The sequence below is a fragment of the Pungitius pungitius genome, chromosome 8 (assembly GCF_949316345.1).
Source record: "Pungitius pungitius chromosome 8, fPunPun2.1, whole genome shotgun sequence".
NCBI classification, from domain to species: Eukaryota; Metazoa; Chordata; class Actinopteri; order Perciformes; family Gasterosteidae; genus Pungitius; species Pungitius pungitius.
In genome coordinates, this window is record NC_084907.1 from 11,488,206 (window position 1) to 11,506,936 (window position 18,731).

Genomic DNA, 18,731 nt, shown 5'->3' on the forward strand with positions numbered 1-18,731 from the left:
GGACAGAAACACAACTGGTAAGTGTTTGCGCATGTATTCACACACAAAAAGGACAAAAAGACATGAATATATTGTTGATGCAAAACCTCAAACCAGCACAAGCTCATCATCCACAAACATATTGCATCAGCGGGGGCAGACTAAACTCCCCATGGACGAATATTTGATTGGGCCTAACCGCCGTGATTTCTCCTGACGAGCCCGTTCGCCACTGTTGTCAGCGCTCGTGTTTACGTCAATCAACCAACTCCTCCTCCTTCCCCCTCCCACCGAGTCCGTTCCAAGGTCGTTGGCCTCCTTCTTGGCTTTAGCATTCTCCTCGTATCCACCTTAATCCTCACTGTTTAAGCCTGAGGTACAAATACGTTCTATTCAAGCCGTACCAAGGGGTCCGGTAATACCCAGCAGAGTGTGTCTTTGTGTTGGTGTGTGTCTGCTTAGTAATGTGTGCTTAACTACACCTCACTGTGTGTGTGTGTGTGTGTGTGTGTGTGTGGGAGAGAGTGTGCGCGCAGGCTTTGTGTTCTAACACCCATCGGTGCTTAGTATTCTCTCTGCCACGCGTCCTTGCATCGTTGTGCTTATTCTTTCCCTCTCTGTTCTCCTCACTCAGATGAAAATATCGGCTGATGGGGACAAAAGACAAAGAGGGGTGGAAAAAAAAGTAAAGGGGGAGACGGGGGGGGGGGGGGGGGGGTGAACAAAACGCAGGTGGATAAAGTTTATACTGTCTTACTGATGTAACCTTGGCGCCATGGTGTGCATTGTATAATAGAGCATTTAGGCAGCTGTTCTAAATGGGACATTGTTGCGTTGTCCAATGGCTGGAGAGACACTATAAAGGCTGTATGACATACGTCATGTAGTGGGGACGTACTGGAGGGTTTTCAATTATTTTGAATCTTCATATAAACCAATATGAAGTCTAGTGTGTGTCACAGTAAACTGAAACAAGCGCTTTGCGCCTTCGGCGTGCATCGTGATCACCAGTGATTAGCGTTGGCCCGACAGTGGGAGGGAAGTGGCAGCACAAACAGCAGTTCAATGCACACAAAAGTTATTTTAGTGTGTTCTGTGGCTGCTGCCGAAATGTGTCACCCAGCAGATGGTGAGGCTCGCAAGTCACAGAGGGGGCAGATATGCCTTACACTGTCCTCGAAACAGAAAGTACAGACAACGTCTTTTAGTACGACCAGTCAGTGAATCACATATCCTAAAGCTGCCTTCTCTCCACTGACTAGCAGAGTGTGACAAATAAGTTTGATTATATAGAGGTATATGAGAAAACTACTTCTTCTTCTTCTTACTTGATTTAAAACCTCAGTAAACATTAAGAACACAAATGTATGGTCTCTAATATCTAGTTCCACGTCTTCTTCAATTCGCGGTAATAAGTGACGGCATGTCAAGCATGAATATTCATGTAGTGAATGGACCATGATTCACTAAATGAATATTCATAATATTTGACCTAAGAGAAACTGTTCTCTTAGGATAAGCTTACTGGGATCGACAGGGCGCTGCCGCTACCAGAGATGCATCCAACGTCGTGATGACTACGTCCACTTCTTATTGACAGTCAATGATAGAAACTTTCAAAAACAAAGGAAATGTCTATCATTTCTGTGTTTGTAAGACAAAGACATAGTTTGAAGCATTGCGTTTAGAGAACAACCCTCATTTTGTTGTTGATGGTTTGGGTAAGGCCTTGAACTCAAATTACGTTAAGGACAGTCATCGGGTTGCCATCGAGATACAAATCTGGATGTGATAAATACTCATTAATGAAAGATCTTTGCTAGTTGGTCATGGGGTGTAAAAACGACACTACTCTTGTTAACAGGGGGATCCAGTTGTGTCATGTGAACACTACAGGAATGTGAAGACCTTGGCATTATTGAAATTTTCACTGCAGCTTATCTAAGATGTTCAAAGTTCAAATGACGCGCATGTTCATTGTTGCAAACTTTCAACTATTGTTTGAACTCCACCAATTACATGTCATTATTGGCATAGACTGAAGTGGTCCCTGCAATCAGGGGCGACACTTGGCCTTAAGGACCTGTTGAGTGCGTAGAAATGTGAGTAAAATCACTCCATTTATACGGGAATAGGACATCACTTTTTAAATAATGACATGCTTCTACGCTTGGTGTTTTGTAATTACTTCAATTATAGCGCAGTAATGAGGTCACACATGTCAAGTGGGGGCTGCAATTATAATACGGAAAAACGCAAGTCTAGTGGGCTGGAGAACAAAATATACTACAAGTGAAAGCTCAAGATGCAAGATCCAGACTAGAACCACGCACAGGAAGTGTCTCTGAGGTTGACAAATGTTGTACATCACATTAATGGCAGACTGCTTGTCAACAACTTTAACAACTTTAATATAACTTCCTCAAGTATCAAAATGGAGGGGCACAAAATGACAGGGCCTGCCGTCACTTATGACCGTGGACTCATCTGGAAGTCGATGGATTGATCAATGACGTCTTTTCACTGAATGAGGAAGCCGAAGGTTGCATTGGCCTTGTGCTAACTCTTACAGTTAGTAGGTGGAAATTAAATGTTAATAATCAATCATCAATCAACAAATGCTGTTTATGGTGTTTGGTGCTTGCATATTGAGCTAAAAGGTTCTCAAAAATGGTTAACATATACCAACATAATGAATATGAATACAACATTGTGCTTGGGATAAGTGCTCTTGGACAAGGCTCTGAAATGTGAAGCCAATGAGCATTCTTGAACTTCTTTGTATCCTTTCTATTGAACATCAGGGTGGGAATGACAGGGAGAGGTATCTTGATTTATTCCCCCAGTAAACATTGTAATCATTTATGGTCTCAACCATCTTCTTCAATACAGCATGACGTTCACTTTGTAAACTATGATCCATTTGGAGTCAAATAGAACTGTTTTAGGCTGTGGCTACCTTGTGATGTTGGTTGGGATTAAATCTCTTTGAAAAAAGAGACTTTGCCAACAACATTAAGCGTTCCATTTTAATTGTGCAAAGCAGTAGGTCCAGTGTGAGCAAGCATCCCAAAAACAAGTGGCTCGGAGATGCAGCAACACAACAATTCTAAATTGATCAACACAATAACAAAAAGAGTAATGTTGCTGATTGCATCGAGGTAGTAAACATCTTATCCAATCACAGGCTTGATGACCATGATGGTTCACGTTAATGCTGCAAAGTTGTACCAACCTCATTCACATTACTGGACATTTATGCCTCCAACATTGTCAATGAAAGTCAGCTAGGGAAATAATGTATCATAGAAACAATTCATTTGTTGAATCTAACTGCTGGTCAGTAATTGTTGAGTGTTAAAATCAATGGAACTTGTCAAATGTATCCTACTTGTGTCCTGCTCTGTTTTAGCAGAAGTTTGTGGAGTAAAACACAGGAAGTATTGCTCCGTTATGTCCTGTTAAAAGTATAGCCATTATCAATATCTGGGCATCATCCATTTCTTAACAAGTCCATAACAAACAAAAACTAAATTGAAACGTGTTTGGGCTTTTTCTTGCACTTTACAACTTTGGTATTTCCCTCCACATCGGATGGGTATGTCGGTGCAGTGTGGTGTCAGGATGGTAACAGCCTTTATGAAGCATGTTAGGAGCCATGCGAGCGGTTGGCTCGTGGCTGATTGATGCCGGCTGGAGCGTCTCTAATGCCGTCTGGCTCGGAGCATACGGAATGTGACATTGGTTTGGGCTGAGGAATATTGATCTAGAATGGTCCTTGCCGGCGTAGATATGGAGGGCTGTATTGATGTTCGCTATGGTTCTCATTTCAAGCTCATCTCACCCCACCTCTGTGTGCGTGTGTGTTTGTGTGTGTGTGTGTCTAAGGCGTCAGCAGTGCCGGAGGCTACTCAAGTGTGAAATCGTGCGACGGTTTCTCCATTGCGCTTCATTTGGCCACACATCGCCCATCTCTCATTCCTGACAAGTTGCTTAACTGCTCCAAAATGCGAGTGCCTCGGGGTAGGGTGGCAATGTAGCCCTGTCAGTGTACAATGAGCTGTGTGTGTGTGTGTGTGTGTGTGTGTGTGTCCATGTGTGTGCGTGTGTTTGTGGGGGCTAAAGTGAGAGTCTAATAAAGCCAGGAGCTGCCATGGAAACCAGGGCAGAGGCTAACTTATCCTCAGTGTCTAGGGACCCATCAGGGCCTCGGCTATGGTACGAACATATGCACACACACACACACATATATACAAACACACGCTCACTTACACACAATCGTTTATCCACGGCATGGCAAATGACTCTGAGAGGGAGGCCTCTCATGCACGCTCACATACAAACGAGGGCCGTGAAATAACCTGTGGCACCACGAGAAATGGGGAAGCAAGCTGCCTCTTCAATAGCCACTCCGACATTGTCTCCTCACACACACACACACACACACACACACGCTGCTGGTACTCCAACAGCATGACATGGGAGTCAGGAGGACTTAAGATGCTCAATATCCACTGGTAATCCTTTCTCCTCTCATAAAAAGGTTGGTGTGTGTGTGTGTGTGTGTGTGTGTGTGTGTGTGTGTGTGTGTGTGTGCGCGCGTGCGTGTGTGTGAGTGAGTGTGTGTGTGTGAAAAAGGGTAGATAACAGTGACACTGCGCTCAGGTTGACGCCATGACAGCAGCATTTTCTATGTGACAGTTTTATTGCATTTCTAACCTCTTTTTACATAAACCTTCAACAGACACCAACACACACCTACATATAAATTTGTACAGAAACTTCCATGCACAATCATCTAGATGTGCACATACACACATACACGTGTATCATTGATATTCTTCCCCTCCCTGTCGCTCAGACAATGGAAAGGGCAGAGGAAGCCAATCAAAATGATCTCTCATAAGAATATTACCCATCCTGCCGTATGTGTGTGTGTGGAGGGGTGGGTGGGGGGGGTGCGGGATAGACAGGATGCCTCGTCTGACATTTAAGAAATGAATTGCAGAGGCCGTGCACTGAGGAAATAGCATGCGCCTGGGCATTACATGCCGCAGGTCCCCCGCCTCCGGTGTCGCACTTGACAGTTCTCATATCTTCACTGTGGATGCGACATGCCGGCAGAAAATTAGACGACCGCGACTGAAAGCGTGATGGAAAGGGAGAGGTTTGTGAAGGCGACGCTGATGGCCACCCTGGGTGTCCCGAAGGTGTCAACAGATGAGGAAGGATAGCAACAGTTAAGGTGGCGACTGGCTCGTTTCCTTGACCCGGCCTGCAGATTTAGTCGGACAAGATGAGTCTCAAACGACCCCTGTGGGTATCGCATCGGGGCAGCGAAAGAGAGCACGAGAGAGGATACGAATAAGACAAAAGGTTAGAAGGGAGCAGGAAGAAAATAACAGCAAAGGGTTTTGGATTAAAAGATGTGTTTTACAACATAACTCCATTTGTCTTGTAGCTGGTGTTTGCAAAGGACCGAAGTTACTTAACAGAATAGTTCTAAGATAAGTCAATGTAGACTCGGTTTCGACCATAAGAATGAGTTACCTGGTGCTGGGTTAAAGTCCTGTGTCCGTGTGACCCGTTGAACGTGGATTTTCTCACTTTTTACACAGCGTCACTTGAGATCAATTAAAGTCAGTTAGATGAAAGCACAGCACTTCTTATTCAATGCGTAACGCTGACTCAGTACGTTGGTATCAGACGCCGAGGGTAACTTACTAAACTTCTGTGCTATTTGTGCTGAATTGGCTAAAGGCGTTGAAAAAAACAAATTAAAAGTGTTTTTCATGAGGAAAGATAGAAACAGCTAAAAACTGAAAGCTTTTCCATGTTTGCACTGGAAACATTAAAGCATATTCATACAGTTCTGTTTAACTATTGTAGTCTCGGGGGGCTTCGTAATGCCCACATCAGAGGTCACCAACTGGCAGAATGCGGTCTGATTGAAAGCCTAACAGGGCCCTTAAGGACCGGCCTAACTGAGGTAGTCTTTGCGGTTGCGGCTTAAAGCACAGACCAATAGCATTCCAGTTAAGCCATACCATGTGATACCACTCGACCAATCAAGTCTTTGCATTCCAAGCAGGATAAGATTGTCTCAACAGTGCAGACAGATTAGAGAGATGGCGGCAAATTATAAATAGAAAGATGGTAGGAAGAAAAAGAAAAGGAAAAGACAAGTGAAATGGACAAAACGAGAGAAGGGGACAGGTAAGAAAATAAGAAACAAATTACGCTCCCCCAAAAAGAGAAAAGTGGACAAAGAAGCATTCAATCCAGAATAGACAGTTTTGTTCTCTGTCCTCTTCCCATAATGAGCACTAAACCAGTGTGTCTCATATGCTTATTGTTGATTGTGCTTATTATGCTTATTGTCACTGTTGAAACGTCACTATGAGGCACAATGAACACCTCCACATGAGTAGGAGAATGGGCCTGACTACATTCACGTTTAGAATCCTGGCAGGACAAGCTAGAGCTCAATTCTCCCACTGGGCCAAAAAAAAGTGAGGGAGTGTGATATACATATTCTATGAAACAGTTCAACGACCTCAAGAGATCCTCCTCTCTAACGGTTAACAAGGATGCATGCAGGAAACTCTCCAGCTCTATAATAAGGCCTGAAGCAGTAATGCTCAACTTACAGGCTACAGGGGTCCCATCGACATCTATTCATTCACGTTAATTTGTGTTATTGTGCCACGGGTGCAAAAAAATAAGTTACTAACAGTTTGCATAAATAAGGTATTCTCTCAACTGTGAATCTGTGTCACTCATAAATTTTACTTTTGAATATTACGGGACACAATTTCTAAAGGAATTGATCAGGCCCTTTTAATCCGATTTCAATCCCATTGTCAAGGTTGAGAGGAGTAACAAAGTTTGTCGCCTCGGTTCATACTACACAGCATCCGCTTTATTGTGCAACATAGTGAACACATAATGTGACTGGATTTACTTGTGTTGCCATATAGAAGGTAAACTCACTCCAGGAATAATATGGCAAATATCGCTGTCTGTGTGAAAGTAATCATGAAAAACAACTGATCCCACCAAACATACCCTCTGTCCTTCATGCCGTATCGTGGAGGTGTTGTCAGGATCCGGGTCTCTCTCTCCCCTCTCCTCTGCCATATACACTCACTGTCACACTCAGTTACCCAGTAGTCTCACCTTAACGCACACACCCACTTCTCACATAGTCTTCCCACCCACCTGCCGCTCATCCCAATCAGTGCCCGCCCTGTTTGGTGTTACACCTGTTTCTTGTCCTGTCTAATCACCCTGGCTATATCTTGCATGTGTTCCCTGTGTGTCTTGTCGGATTGTTGTTTTGAGTTGAATCCGTGCCCTGTCCCGCAGCCTCAAGACTCCTCTACCTCTCACGCACAGCTTAGGTCTGCGCGCTCGATCTCCAGCGACGTGCCGCGGAGGCTACATCCGATGACGACTTCCCCGTCCGGAGGATTACTTTGTGTTTAACCGTTTGCCCAGCTGATCTCCTAGAGAGTACATTTTTGTTCTGTGTTCTACCATCGAGCTCGGCTCGTTGTTTTCGTTGAAAATTAAAACCTTAATTTTGTGACTCCCTCTGCGTGTGGATCCTTTCCGCCGATACGTGCCTCCCCGTGACAGGTGTATATTGGGTGCTGTCAGGTCAAAGGAACAGGTAGATGGATCAAAAAATGATTTGCTGGCTTCTTATCACTGGGATATGACCTTAATGGCTCATTACATTGGAGACTTGGAGAAATGCTTCGAAGGGAACGCCTGTGTGAGCGAACATAATTGTTGCAGCAGCAAAGAATAGGGGTCACTGTAAGTAACAACACAACAACTAAACCCTGATTCAAATAACATGTACATAGATAACCACTTTTCTTTGCATGGATTTAATCACTGGCAAATTAGTGCAGCAATATTCAAGCTAATACAATTTTGCTTCATGACATTACTCTCAGCAGCGCTGTCTTAACACCATGAGGAATTTCATCAGGACACGATTAACTTGCTTATCTCGAAGCCTTACTGTAAATTGCAAATTACTTGCATATGCCTTTAGTTGTGGCTAGTTGTCACAGGAGCGCCAGAAGTGCGCGTACAAATGGATTCGCTAAGCAAGCCACTGGGATTTTCTTCACACAGCCGAGCAAAGAGGTAAAAGTTGCTTACTCAGTAAGGCGGTTTGTCAAGAAAAGGTGAACAGCTGTAGGCCGATCATAACCATTAACAGCTTAGCCATTCTTACAGTCTTTAGCCTTAGAGAGTACATTTTGGCACCAAAATGGATTAATCCTGCCTAATTGATGCTTGCCGGCCAGCTATGTAATCTCATTAAAGTGGACCCATAGAGCAAAATTAGTTGATTTTTATACATTGTTAATGGATGTAGATCAGTTCTACCAATGCTCCAACATGCTTTGTAAATTACTTTTCGAGGAAAACATTTGCTCTTCATGTTTCAACTTTTTGACATGTCACAAATATGTTTCTGTGGGAATAAAAGACCAGACCAGGAGTCTAATAGTCCTGTTCCATTGGAAACCAAAGGTCAGCAACTACATCCATGACTGAAAAAACGTCAATCCACCCATCCTTTCATCAGGGGCTGCCTGGTTCAACACGACGTAGAATACTTCAACAAGGCCGGGTACTGGGTTGGCTGGCTTTACCCACTCTCAGCAACTCAAAGGAAAGAGCCCCAGATCTCCTCCAAGATTTTTGTTCGACAACCGGTTTGATGAATGGAGGTAAGCTCAACTGTATCTGGTTGGTATCGCTCCACCTCCTGCAACAGCTTTGGTTCTTCCCCCCCCCCCAGAGATGTGACAGCTTACATCCCTGAAACTAGTCTGCATTGCCAGAAGCTAGTTTAGCCTAGCAGCTACCAACATGTTCCACCACTGTATCTCCTGTCTCTGTTTTACTTCCAAAATGAAAAGCTTTCTCCAATCTGACTGCAGCATGCGGTGGGTTCAAGGGTCAGGGGTTAACACAAACCTTTACTGCATTAACATAATTTATCGCATTAATCACGGCCACAATAATCTCAAAGATTACGAATTATTATCCAGATTAAAGATTAAAGACATTTTTGCCTTTCGGAACTACATTGTGCATTTTACTCTATTTTCAGTTTTTTAACCTTTTTATCCGTTCATTGGCTGTTTTCTGTTTTTAAATCTCCTTGCTTCATGTTTGGATGTTTTCGATGGCTTTATGTGAAGCAGTTTGAATTGCCTTGTTGTTGAAATGTGTTAAACAAATTAAATGGCCTCGCCTTGCATTACTTTACCGCTAGAAATAAGCTTATATTTGTGGGCACGAAGACGTACTGGAAGGACCCCGAGCACACACACACAGACACACACTGACACGGGACAATAGACGCAGAGGGGACACCTGCTCGCCCCATACACCCTCCTCCTCTTCATTCCCCTCCCTCTTCCCTCTCTCTCTCTCTCCTCCATTAGGATTCAGTGGAGGGTTCGGCTGTGTGAGTGGGTTAGCCATGCGTGTGGTGGCGAGATGCAGTGAATGATAATGAGCTATGCAAATGTGTGTGTGTGTGTGTGTGTAACGGAGGAGGGGGCTCGCTCGCTGTATCTCTCCCTGCGTCCATCCGTCCATCCATTCCTCCTCCACTTCTTCTTCGTTGGTGGTGTGCCGGTTTGGAAGGACGGCCCCCGTGCTTTGCACGCACAGCGCACACCTCCGCTATGTGTCACCACCCATTGCACCTGGCTCTCCCGTCATTCCACGCTCTCCGCTCCATCTACCTACGCTTGTTCTTTTCCCTCCTTTTCTTGTTTCCTTTGCTGTCTGTCCGTCTTTCTGTCGACCCCTCCGTGTTCTCTTCCCCACACCATCGCCCCTTCACTGTTTCACAGGAGAAAGACGCCGATGCTCCGGCTCGCCCAAAGTGAGAAAGAGAGGGAGGAGGAAACAGAGAGAAAAAAGTTGAAGAAGAGAAGGAGGCGAGAAGCTGGAGAGTGTGCGTCTGGAGCGCGGAGGGCACCTCCATCCACCTTGAGCCCGACTCTTCTTTGATGGAATACCGGCGGAGGGCAGAAGGAGAGAAGAGAAGGAGGAGAAGAAGTGAAGGTGAAGGAGAAGAAACAGAGAGTGAGAGGGCTCAGCCTCAGGAAGGGTAAGTTGACCCAAATCTAGAAGAAAGAAAACCTCCCCACCAAAATAATAATAATATACAACACGGCAGTCATCTATCAAACATTTGGCTTTTTATCTCCGTCTCTCTCTCTCTCTGCTGAGCTGTGTCTACAGGCTCCGTTTGGGATTCCTTTCCTTGTCTCATTGCAAAACTACTCTCCGTACTCCAGTCTACTCTCCCTTTTTCTTTTTCTATTCTAATTAATACCCCCCTATGCAATCCCTCAAAGATCCTCTTTCTCCCTCTTCGACTCTGCTTCTCTCCACCACACTCTCGCTCGCGCTTTTTCCCCCCCTCGCTCCATCTGTCTGCCTTTAAGAAGCAAATAATTGGATGTGGAGTTTGGCTTCTCCGTGGCTGAGCTGGAGGATTGGGGCTGTACGGCACTTCACACACACCATCGTGCGCACACATGCACTCACTGCGTGTATGTGTGTGTGTGTGTGTGTGTGTGTGTGAATGCCTTTCTTTGCTGATTTTTGTTTCAGAGGGTGAGGCTGGTGTGATTGTATGTAGTTTATTGTTATTCTCATTTAATCCCATGAAAAGACCAAACCAACTTTATGTTTTATCTTGGTCTAAGATGTAAATTTTAATTAAAAAAAGGCTAAACTATGTACTAAACAGCTGGGCACTGTAGATTGTGGTAAACCCCTTCGAACAATGAGTAAAAAAGGCTTTTATTGGGGACTATTTTCAGTCACGAATGAATACACTTGTAATTACCCTGATGAGTTGCCGTATTGGTAGGACTTAGTCAAAATAAACAATGGAGGAACGTGTCATTGTTGTTTGTAACGACTTTTGGGTAACAATGGAACTCAGTGTCACAAAGAAATAGGGCTTTAAACACACAACATGCACTTCAGTGTTCTTAGTGTTATCTTAAATGTTATGTCGCTTTGTTCGGTTTCATTTACAAATGTCAAATGTAATCTTTTAGAGCAGTGTCATGCTCCACTTAAAGCTTTAAGGGCTCAATTATCAACAAAAAATTATTTGACAAGGCAAGACTTTCTTCTCTCAATGTGAGACAAAACTGGAAGAAAGTGAAAAGGAGCAAAGGAGAGAGAGAGAGAGAAACTGTATGAGAGACCTTTAAAGAGATTGGTGCCGGAGGTATTTCCCTGGAGAGAGAGAAAGAGAGAGAGAGAGAGAGAGAGAGAGATGAAGAGGACGAAGAGGAGGATGGAGACGAGAGGACAGGAGGTTACGGTGATCCACGCTGAGAGGAGATGTAAAAGCCGCTCTCGCTACACTTTTCTGCTCCGAGGGCAGGACGGCAAGTCGCTAGTGACGACCAAGAGACCCTCCAGAGCCGTCTCTCACACACACACACACACACACACACACACACGCACACGCGCACACACACACACGGAACAAGGAGCGTCCCTGCTTCAGTGGGACCCTTTTCACATTTTCTTCTTTTCTTTCTTTTACTGTCTTTCATTATTCATCAGGTCTCTCTGTTTATCTTCCCCTCTCTCTCTCTTCTCCTCCCCACCACCTCCCGGGCCAACCACATCTCCCTCCTCCTCCTCCTCCTCCTCCTCCTCCTCCTTCTCCTCCTCCTCCCTCCTCCTCCCACTACTACTACCGCTGCTCAGCTCCATCCAGTTCAGTCCCATTGTCCTCACACACACACACACACCTTGCGCACTCACGTGTGCATGTGTCCGCCGGAGTGCAGACCACAACTGTAACGGAGCACCAGCCCCCCCTCTGAGGTGAGTGTGTCTCACCTCCTTCTCTGATAAAACACTTTTTTTCTGTTACCGCCTGTTTTTAGTTTGAGTTCCTAAGTGCAGGCATGCCATCTTGATTCCAACTGTAGAAAGTGTGAGTGTGTGTGTGAGTGTGTATGTGTGTGTGTGTGTGTGTGTGTGTCGTTTGGCACGAACAGGGTCAATGTGGCTCGTGGTGACATTTGAACGGTTCCAGGTTGGACAACGATATGAAAATATGTGTCTCGGGCTTGTCCAGACTGCGGGTGTGATTCAGAGTGAGAGTGTGTGTGTTTGTGTGTGTTTGTGTAGCCAGAAGGGTTCAGCTCGGTACGTACGTGCTCTGCCTACGAATCGCCGTGAGTCTCGCTCCCCTTACTCCTTCACACGGAGCCGGCAAACACTCCCTGCATTGGTTTTTGTTCTTTTTTTTTCTATCCTCTTTTCACATTCCGTTTGATTCGACTTCAGTTACTTAATTGGCCTGCGAATAGACAACAACGCTGCAAAGATGAACCAAATGCAAATTCCCAAACATAAATATAGGTATAAATTTGTATAGATGCATACATGTTTGAATCATCTACTTTCTTCTTTTCTTTTCTTTGTATTTTTCTTTCGCTTTCCTTCCTCTCTCGCTCTCTTTTTCTTATGCACACATTCCACGGCAGATTTACATTTTTCCCAGCGGGGTTGGAGGTTGAACAGAAATAGATCTAATTCTAAATCAGGATGGGGAGCTTGGCTCAGTCAGCCGTGCCACACACTCCCCCCCCCCCCCCCCACGCAGCCAGCAGCTACACTAACACTTGCACTCTAAAAAATAAATAATGAATTCAAGTTCAAAGATGAGCTGCGAATTTTGCAGCAGAATTATTAGAATTATGTATGGAGCTGTGTGGAGCTGTGTGGAGCTGTGTGGAGCTGTATGGAGCTGTGTGAAGCTGTGTGGAGCTGTGTGGAGCTGTATGGAGCTGTATGGAGCTGTATGGAGCTGTATGGAGCTGTGTGGAGCTGTGTGGAGCTGTGTGGAGCTGTGTGGAGCTGTATGGAGCTGTGTGGAGCTGTGTGGAGCTGTATGGAGCTGTGTGGAGCTGTATGGAGCTGTGTGGAGCTGTGTGGAGCTGTGTGGAGCTGTATGGAGCTGTGTGAAGCTGTGTGGAGCTGTGTGGAGCTGTATGGAGCTGTATGGAGCTGTATGGAGCTGTATGGAGCTGTGTGGAGCTGTGTGGAGCTGTGTGGAGCTGTGTGGAGCTGTGTGGAGCTGTGTGGAGCTGTGTGGAGCTGTATGGAGCTGTGTGGAGCTGTATGGAGCTGTGTGGAGCTGTGTGGAGCTGTGTGGAGCTGTGTGGAGCTGTATGGAGCTGTGTGGAGCTGTGTGGAGCTGTGTGGAGCTGTGTGGAGCTGTGTGGAGCTGTATGGAGCTGTGTGGAGCTGTATGGAGCTGTGTGGAGCTGTATGGAGCTGTGTGGAGCTGTATGGAGCTGTGTGGAGCTGTGTGGAGCTGTGTGGAGCTGTGTGGAGCTGTGTGGAGCTGTGTGGAGCTGTGTGGAGCTGTGTGGAGCTGTGTGGAGCTGTGTGGAGCTGTGTGGAGCTGTATGGAGCTGTGTGGAGCTGTATGGAGCTGTGTGGAGCTGTGTGGAGCTGTGTGGAGCTGTGTGGAGCTGTGTGGAGCTGTATGGAGCTGTGTGGAGCTGTATGGAGCTGTGTGGAGCTGTATGGAGCTGTGTGGAGCTGTATGGAGCTGTGTGGAGCTGTGTGGAGCTGTATGGAGCTGTATGGAGCTGTGTGGACTCATACACGGCGCGGCTACAGTTGGACAAGCAGCCGGATTAAGCCCCCTAAGACTGGAGTTAAGATACAGATCTGCAGTCCATGAGCCCCCCCCACTCCCCCCGGCCCGTCTGTCTGCCTGACCGCCTGACTCAAGAGCAGCGATAGGAGGGGTCACGGCTAGCCGGCTGCTTCCAGCAGAGGGATTGAAAGAAGGACGGATGGAACGGTTCGGGGAAGGGGCGGGGGGGGGGGGGGGGTCGGGGGAGGACAGGGCAGCAGGTAGAATGATTATGTGTGTATTTGTCTGTCTAAGTGTGAGTTTTTTGCGGTGGCAGGGTGAGAGATAAAGCTGGATCGGGGGTCGGGGGGTGACGGGGATGCAGGAGGCTGGATAAGCAGCACCTGGAGAGAGGAAATAAAAGATAAGGGCCACACAAAGAAGGGAGATGCGGGGGGGGAGGGTGTGAGGGTGGGGGACAGAGGGGATTCGCAGGGGCGGGTGAAGCCTCCGATATCTACCTGCAGACAGGACGGACGTCACATCGGGACACACTCGTCCTTTACCTCGTCTCCCCCACCCGTCTCCCCCGCTAACCGCCCTCTTCCTCTCCTTAAATATGACAATGAGCCAACGGGGAAGAACAAAAGGAGACATAATACACGCAAACCCTCCTCTCACCCCAGTCAGGGAGGAGAGAGGAACATGTGAGGTGATTGGATCAATAAAATTAAAAGAGGGAGGGAGGGAGGAGATGATAAATAAGTGGGGGAATTTACAGAAAAGGTTGAAGTGAGAAATGTTTGCCATTGGTTACATTTTAGACATGAATGTGCCAGAATGAGTCTTTCTACCACGTAGACTGTACATGCAAGCCGTGTGCACGATGTGCTGACGACAAACCTCTCGTGGTCGCACACATATTAACTCCCCCGTTCGTATGTCAAAGGTGGGAGTCGAGCGAGGTCGTTATCAAGGCCAGAAAAAACTCTCAAGTGAGCAGGTTGGGCGGGAAATGGCACCCGGGAGACTATAATTTGCACATTTTTTTAATCGGTGACCCAGATCTTTCAAGGAAGCACCTTGTTCAAATCCATTTGGAATGGAATTTGGAATGTTGGTTTGACTTCGTAGACCTGGCCGTCAGGTCGTTTTTCATCCTAATCGTGATGTTCCTGCACCACATTCGGTGTCACCGCTACAAACAGCAATGACGCAGTTTAAGTGTGGTGACTCAGGGGCCAACGTCCCGTTCTTACCTTGGACCTTAAAATCTGCACTTTCTACTGACCCGCAGGGGGCGACTCCTCTATTTTCAAAAAGATGTGAGATTGTATAGAAGTCTATGAGAAAATGATGTATTACCTCATTAAGCGTTGTACACATGAGTTTACTGACTCAAGTCCTCTTCAAGGTTCATTTAGTAAATTACGGTTGAATAGAAAATAAATTGCTGTTTGCTTTAGAGATGATTGACAGGCTGCTCCCACTACCAGAACATTGGTCCAACAGAGGTCAGTTATTCCAATTGACGACATTTTTATTGGAAGAAATACATTGATCAATGCATTATTATATAACCATATTATATATTGTCTTTAGGTATTGGCCAATATCAAGTATCGAACACCTCCAAAGCAAGGTTAATTAATTTCAAATTGGTCAGCAACGAGTTTGTTGGAGATATTAAGTACTAGATATGAAACAGAGGTTCGATGAAACCCATCACATGGCTTACCTAAACGGCTTTCTGCGTTGGGGACGTTGAACATGACGTGCGGGGAAAAAGAAAACCGCCACTAGCATACTGTTAAAGTATACTGCCTACTTTTAGTGGCTTCATGTTTAGTAAATAAAAGGGTGCGAGATTCATTTGTTAAACAATCAGATTGGTCATTTTGAGAGCGAATCACTCATTGACAGTTGGAAAAAACTCGAATTACTTATTAGGCACTTCCAATTAATTGCTATGTCAGCACCCCTGTTGTGTAAATCTTAAACAATGGAATGACCAAACAAAGTGATAGTGATGATGTTTACAATAACATGTGATATGGGTAATCCATGGATGCGGGGATTACTGTCTATGGCATATAGGATTGCTGGGCTTGTTGTTTCGGTTTGCCTCACTTATTCAGACTCCTCTGTAATTAATCGCTGCTGTGTGAACCGCACATCAGAGACCTCACACACACACACACACACACACCGGCAATGGTTCTAGCGGCGGTAATTAAAGAAGTGTTAGCGGTGAGTGAATAAAACATGCATCAATCCCACTTCCCCTCCATTTGAACTCTCTCTTCCATCCTCTCCTCTATGGCATCTTCCCCTTCTGTCTATTTCCTTCCTTTTGATCATCCACATATCATCCTTTCAGTTTTTTGGCTATTTTTTTCTCTTCTCCGCCTCCTATTACTCTTTTCTATCCCTTCCCCCACCCACTCCCTCTCACCACTTTCCTGCTCTATCATTGTCTCTTTCCTCTTTCTCCTCACCTCTTCCTCCATCCTCCACCTCCACCTTCCCCTCTCCTTCATTTCCCCAGAGGTGAACCAAGCTGTGCAAGCTGTTGCAGCAAAGGGCAGAGCTGGGGTACACACAACTAGTTTAGCGGAGATGAGTACAGCATGTGTGCGTATGCACACAAACCCACTCTTTTTGGCACACACACACACACACACACATGCACCTTGTAGACACCGCAGGTGCTGCATCAAGATAAATGAGCCGTCATTAGCCAATCAGGTCATCCGGTGGGAGGGCGATGGGAAGCCGAGGAGCGAGATCAGCTAGTGGAGGTCAAGCCTCTGAAGGGTGGATTTGTGTGTGCGCATGTGTGTGTGCATGTGTGTGTGCACGCTCGTGATCGAGGAGGATGACTCCCTGAGAATACCTTTTTCTTTCCTCCTCCTCCTCCTCCTCCTGCTCCTCCTGCCTTCCCGTCCTTCTCCATCTCCGTGAAGCGGAGGCGTGCGAGTTGGCCTCCCCAGCCCGTTGTCTTCACCAGCAACTCATCGAGGGCGGGACAAACGAAGGTTGAGGGGGGGGGGGGACGTTTTCTGCAGGACGGGGACAGAAAAGTCGCGTCGTGTTTTTTAATGTCTTGTTCCCAAAGCAGGTCTCTCCGTTAAAAACAAAGGGCTATGAAACCAATTTTGAAGAAATTAATTTTAATTTTCTCATTACGGCACCGTAATCAATCATGTGCGTGTGTGTGGGTGTGTGTGTGTGTGTGCGTGTGTTGGGGGGTGATTCTTTGCCCTTTTAACATTTACTTTAATGCAAATGGGTTTATGCATAAAAGGCGCTAGTTCTCACATCCAAGTTGCTGCTGGCAAAGGGGAAGGTAAATGATTAACCCCATGGAAAAACTCTAATCTCCCCCATTCTCTCCCTCTATGAATGTGTGTGTGTGTGTGTGTGTAGGGGGGCATTCAGGATGGGCGGTGGCTCTCTTTCATCGCTAATCCTTTTTTCTGGCCTGACTTTCTGTCCGTCGTTCCTGTTTTTTTTTTTTTTCTCTGCCCGTCTCCTCCCGGCGGTACGGCCAGCCTTGGTGTCTGGGCCCACAGGAACATATTTGGAACAAGATGCCCTCTCTTTCTTTTTCTCTCTCCCGCTCTTATCTCCCTGTGCCTTTCCGTGTGCTTCTTTTGGAGGATTGGTTCGGAGTTTTCACATATCCAGTTAGCGGCCTGTGATCATTCCTTCAGAAGCAGGTCTACTGCTGATAAACTCAGGGGGGAATCCATATTCCAACTTCTTTATCTAAGTGCAGCCAAAGCTTATATGAGACTGGTGCTTTTCAGAATTACAGCTTTTTTTTCCTCCCTTCTCCTTCTCTGCTCTGAGATCTGGGTGACCTTTCTCTCTCACTCGGTATATATATTTCACTCCCCCCTCTCGGTTTCAGGTAATCTGTGCAACCAGCTGAGGAAAGAAACATCTCTGCTGCAGTCCACGAAAAAAAAGCTGGTGTCCCCATCACTAGATCCACTTCTTAGACCACACTTCCTAGTGTGTTATATGAGAGCAACACCCGGTAAATTTAAGCATTTTGTGGACATTTTGTCTCCACAAACGTATCTAAAACCAGTGTTCTTTAATCTTTAATCCTAAATTCTTTCACAGATTATTTCAACTGCAAATGTGACTTGCAAATGACTCCCTAATTGGTCAAATTGCAAATTTGTGGAAGATATTCCGAGCGGCTGCGACACCTTCAGGTGGAAGTGCGTTGTTTTACCACTCAACCCACAGAAGTCACTGCAGCGAACTTCTCCCACCTCCCATCCCAAGATCTCATTAGCCTACTCCCTAATACCGGATTAATCAATTAGTCCGACTGCCAGAAAACTAATCTAAAGCATTTCTAAAAAACTCCCAAGCATTTCCCAAAACCTGTATTTTTTTCAGTTGAATAATGGTTAATCAAATCTCTTTTGGTCTTGTCTAAAGAAGAAGAACCCATTGGAGGATGTCCATCACAGAACATCTAAATAATAAAGCCCAACATCCCCACCTTCATTCATTTTTTTATACTGTTTCTGTGAATATTTTATTAATCCCTACCCCACATTTTTTTTAAACATATCATGATAATCTACCTTGACCCAAGCACATGATATAACTAGTTCACCTGCCAAGTTTAACCTAGATCTGTTGTTTTAGATGTAGCAGTAATCCCTGAGGGGACCTGGAGTCCTGATCCCGTACCCTAACGAGCACCATCACATTTTGGCATCAACGTGGTACCAAAGAATCCCGTTCTGGACCTCCCCTATTTCATTTGTTTCATTATGCTTGACATCATGCACATATGGAGGTTGAGTAAAGCGAGATAGCAGATATATTTAGTTGCAGGTGGAGTGGTGGTGTAAGTGTATCTTTGTGAATGTGTGTTTGGGGAATTTGAAAATGTGTGTGTGTGTTTGTGTGTGTTGAAGGGGACAAGCACAAAGCACTGGCTTGTGGAGAAGATAGAAAGCTCCTGTGTGCTACTGAGTCAATAGGGTCTTTGTTCACTGGGACTGGGAGACAGTTAGTTGTAAGGACAGACTGAGACTCCCAA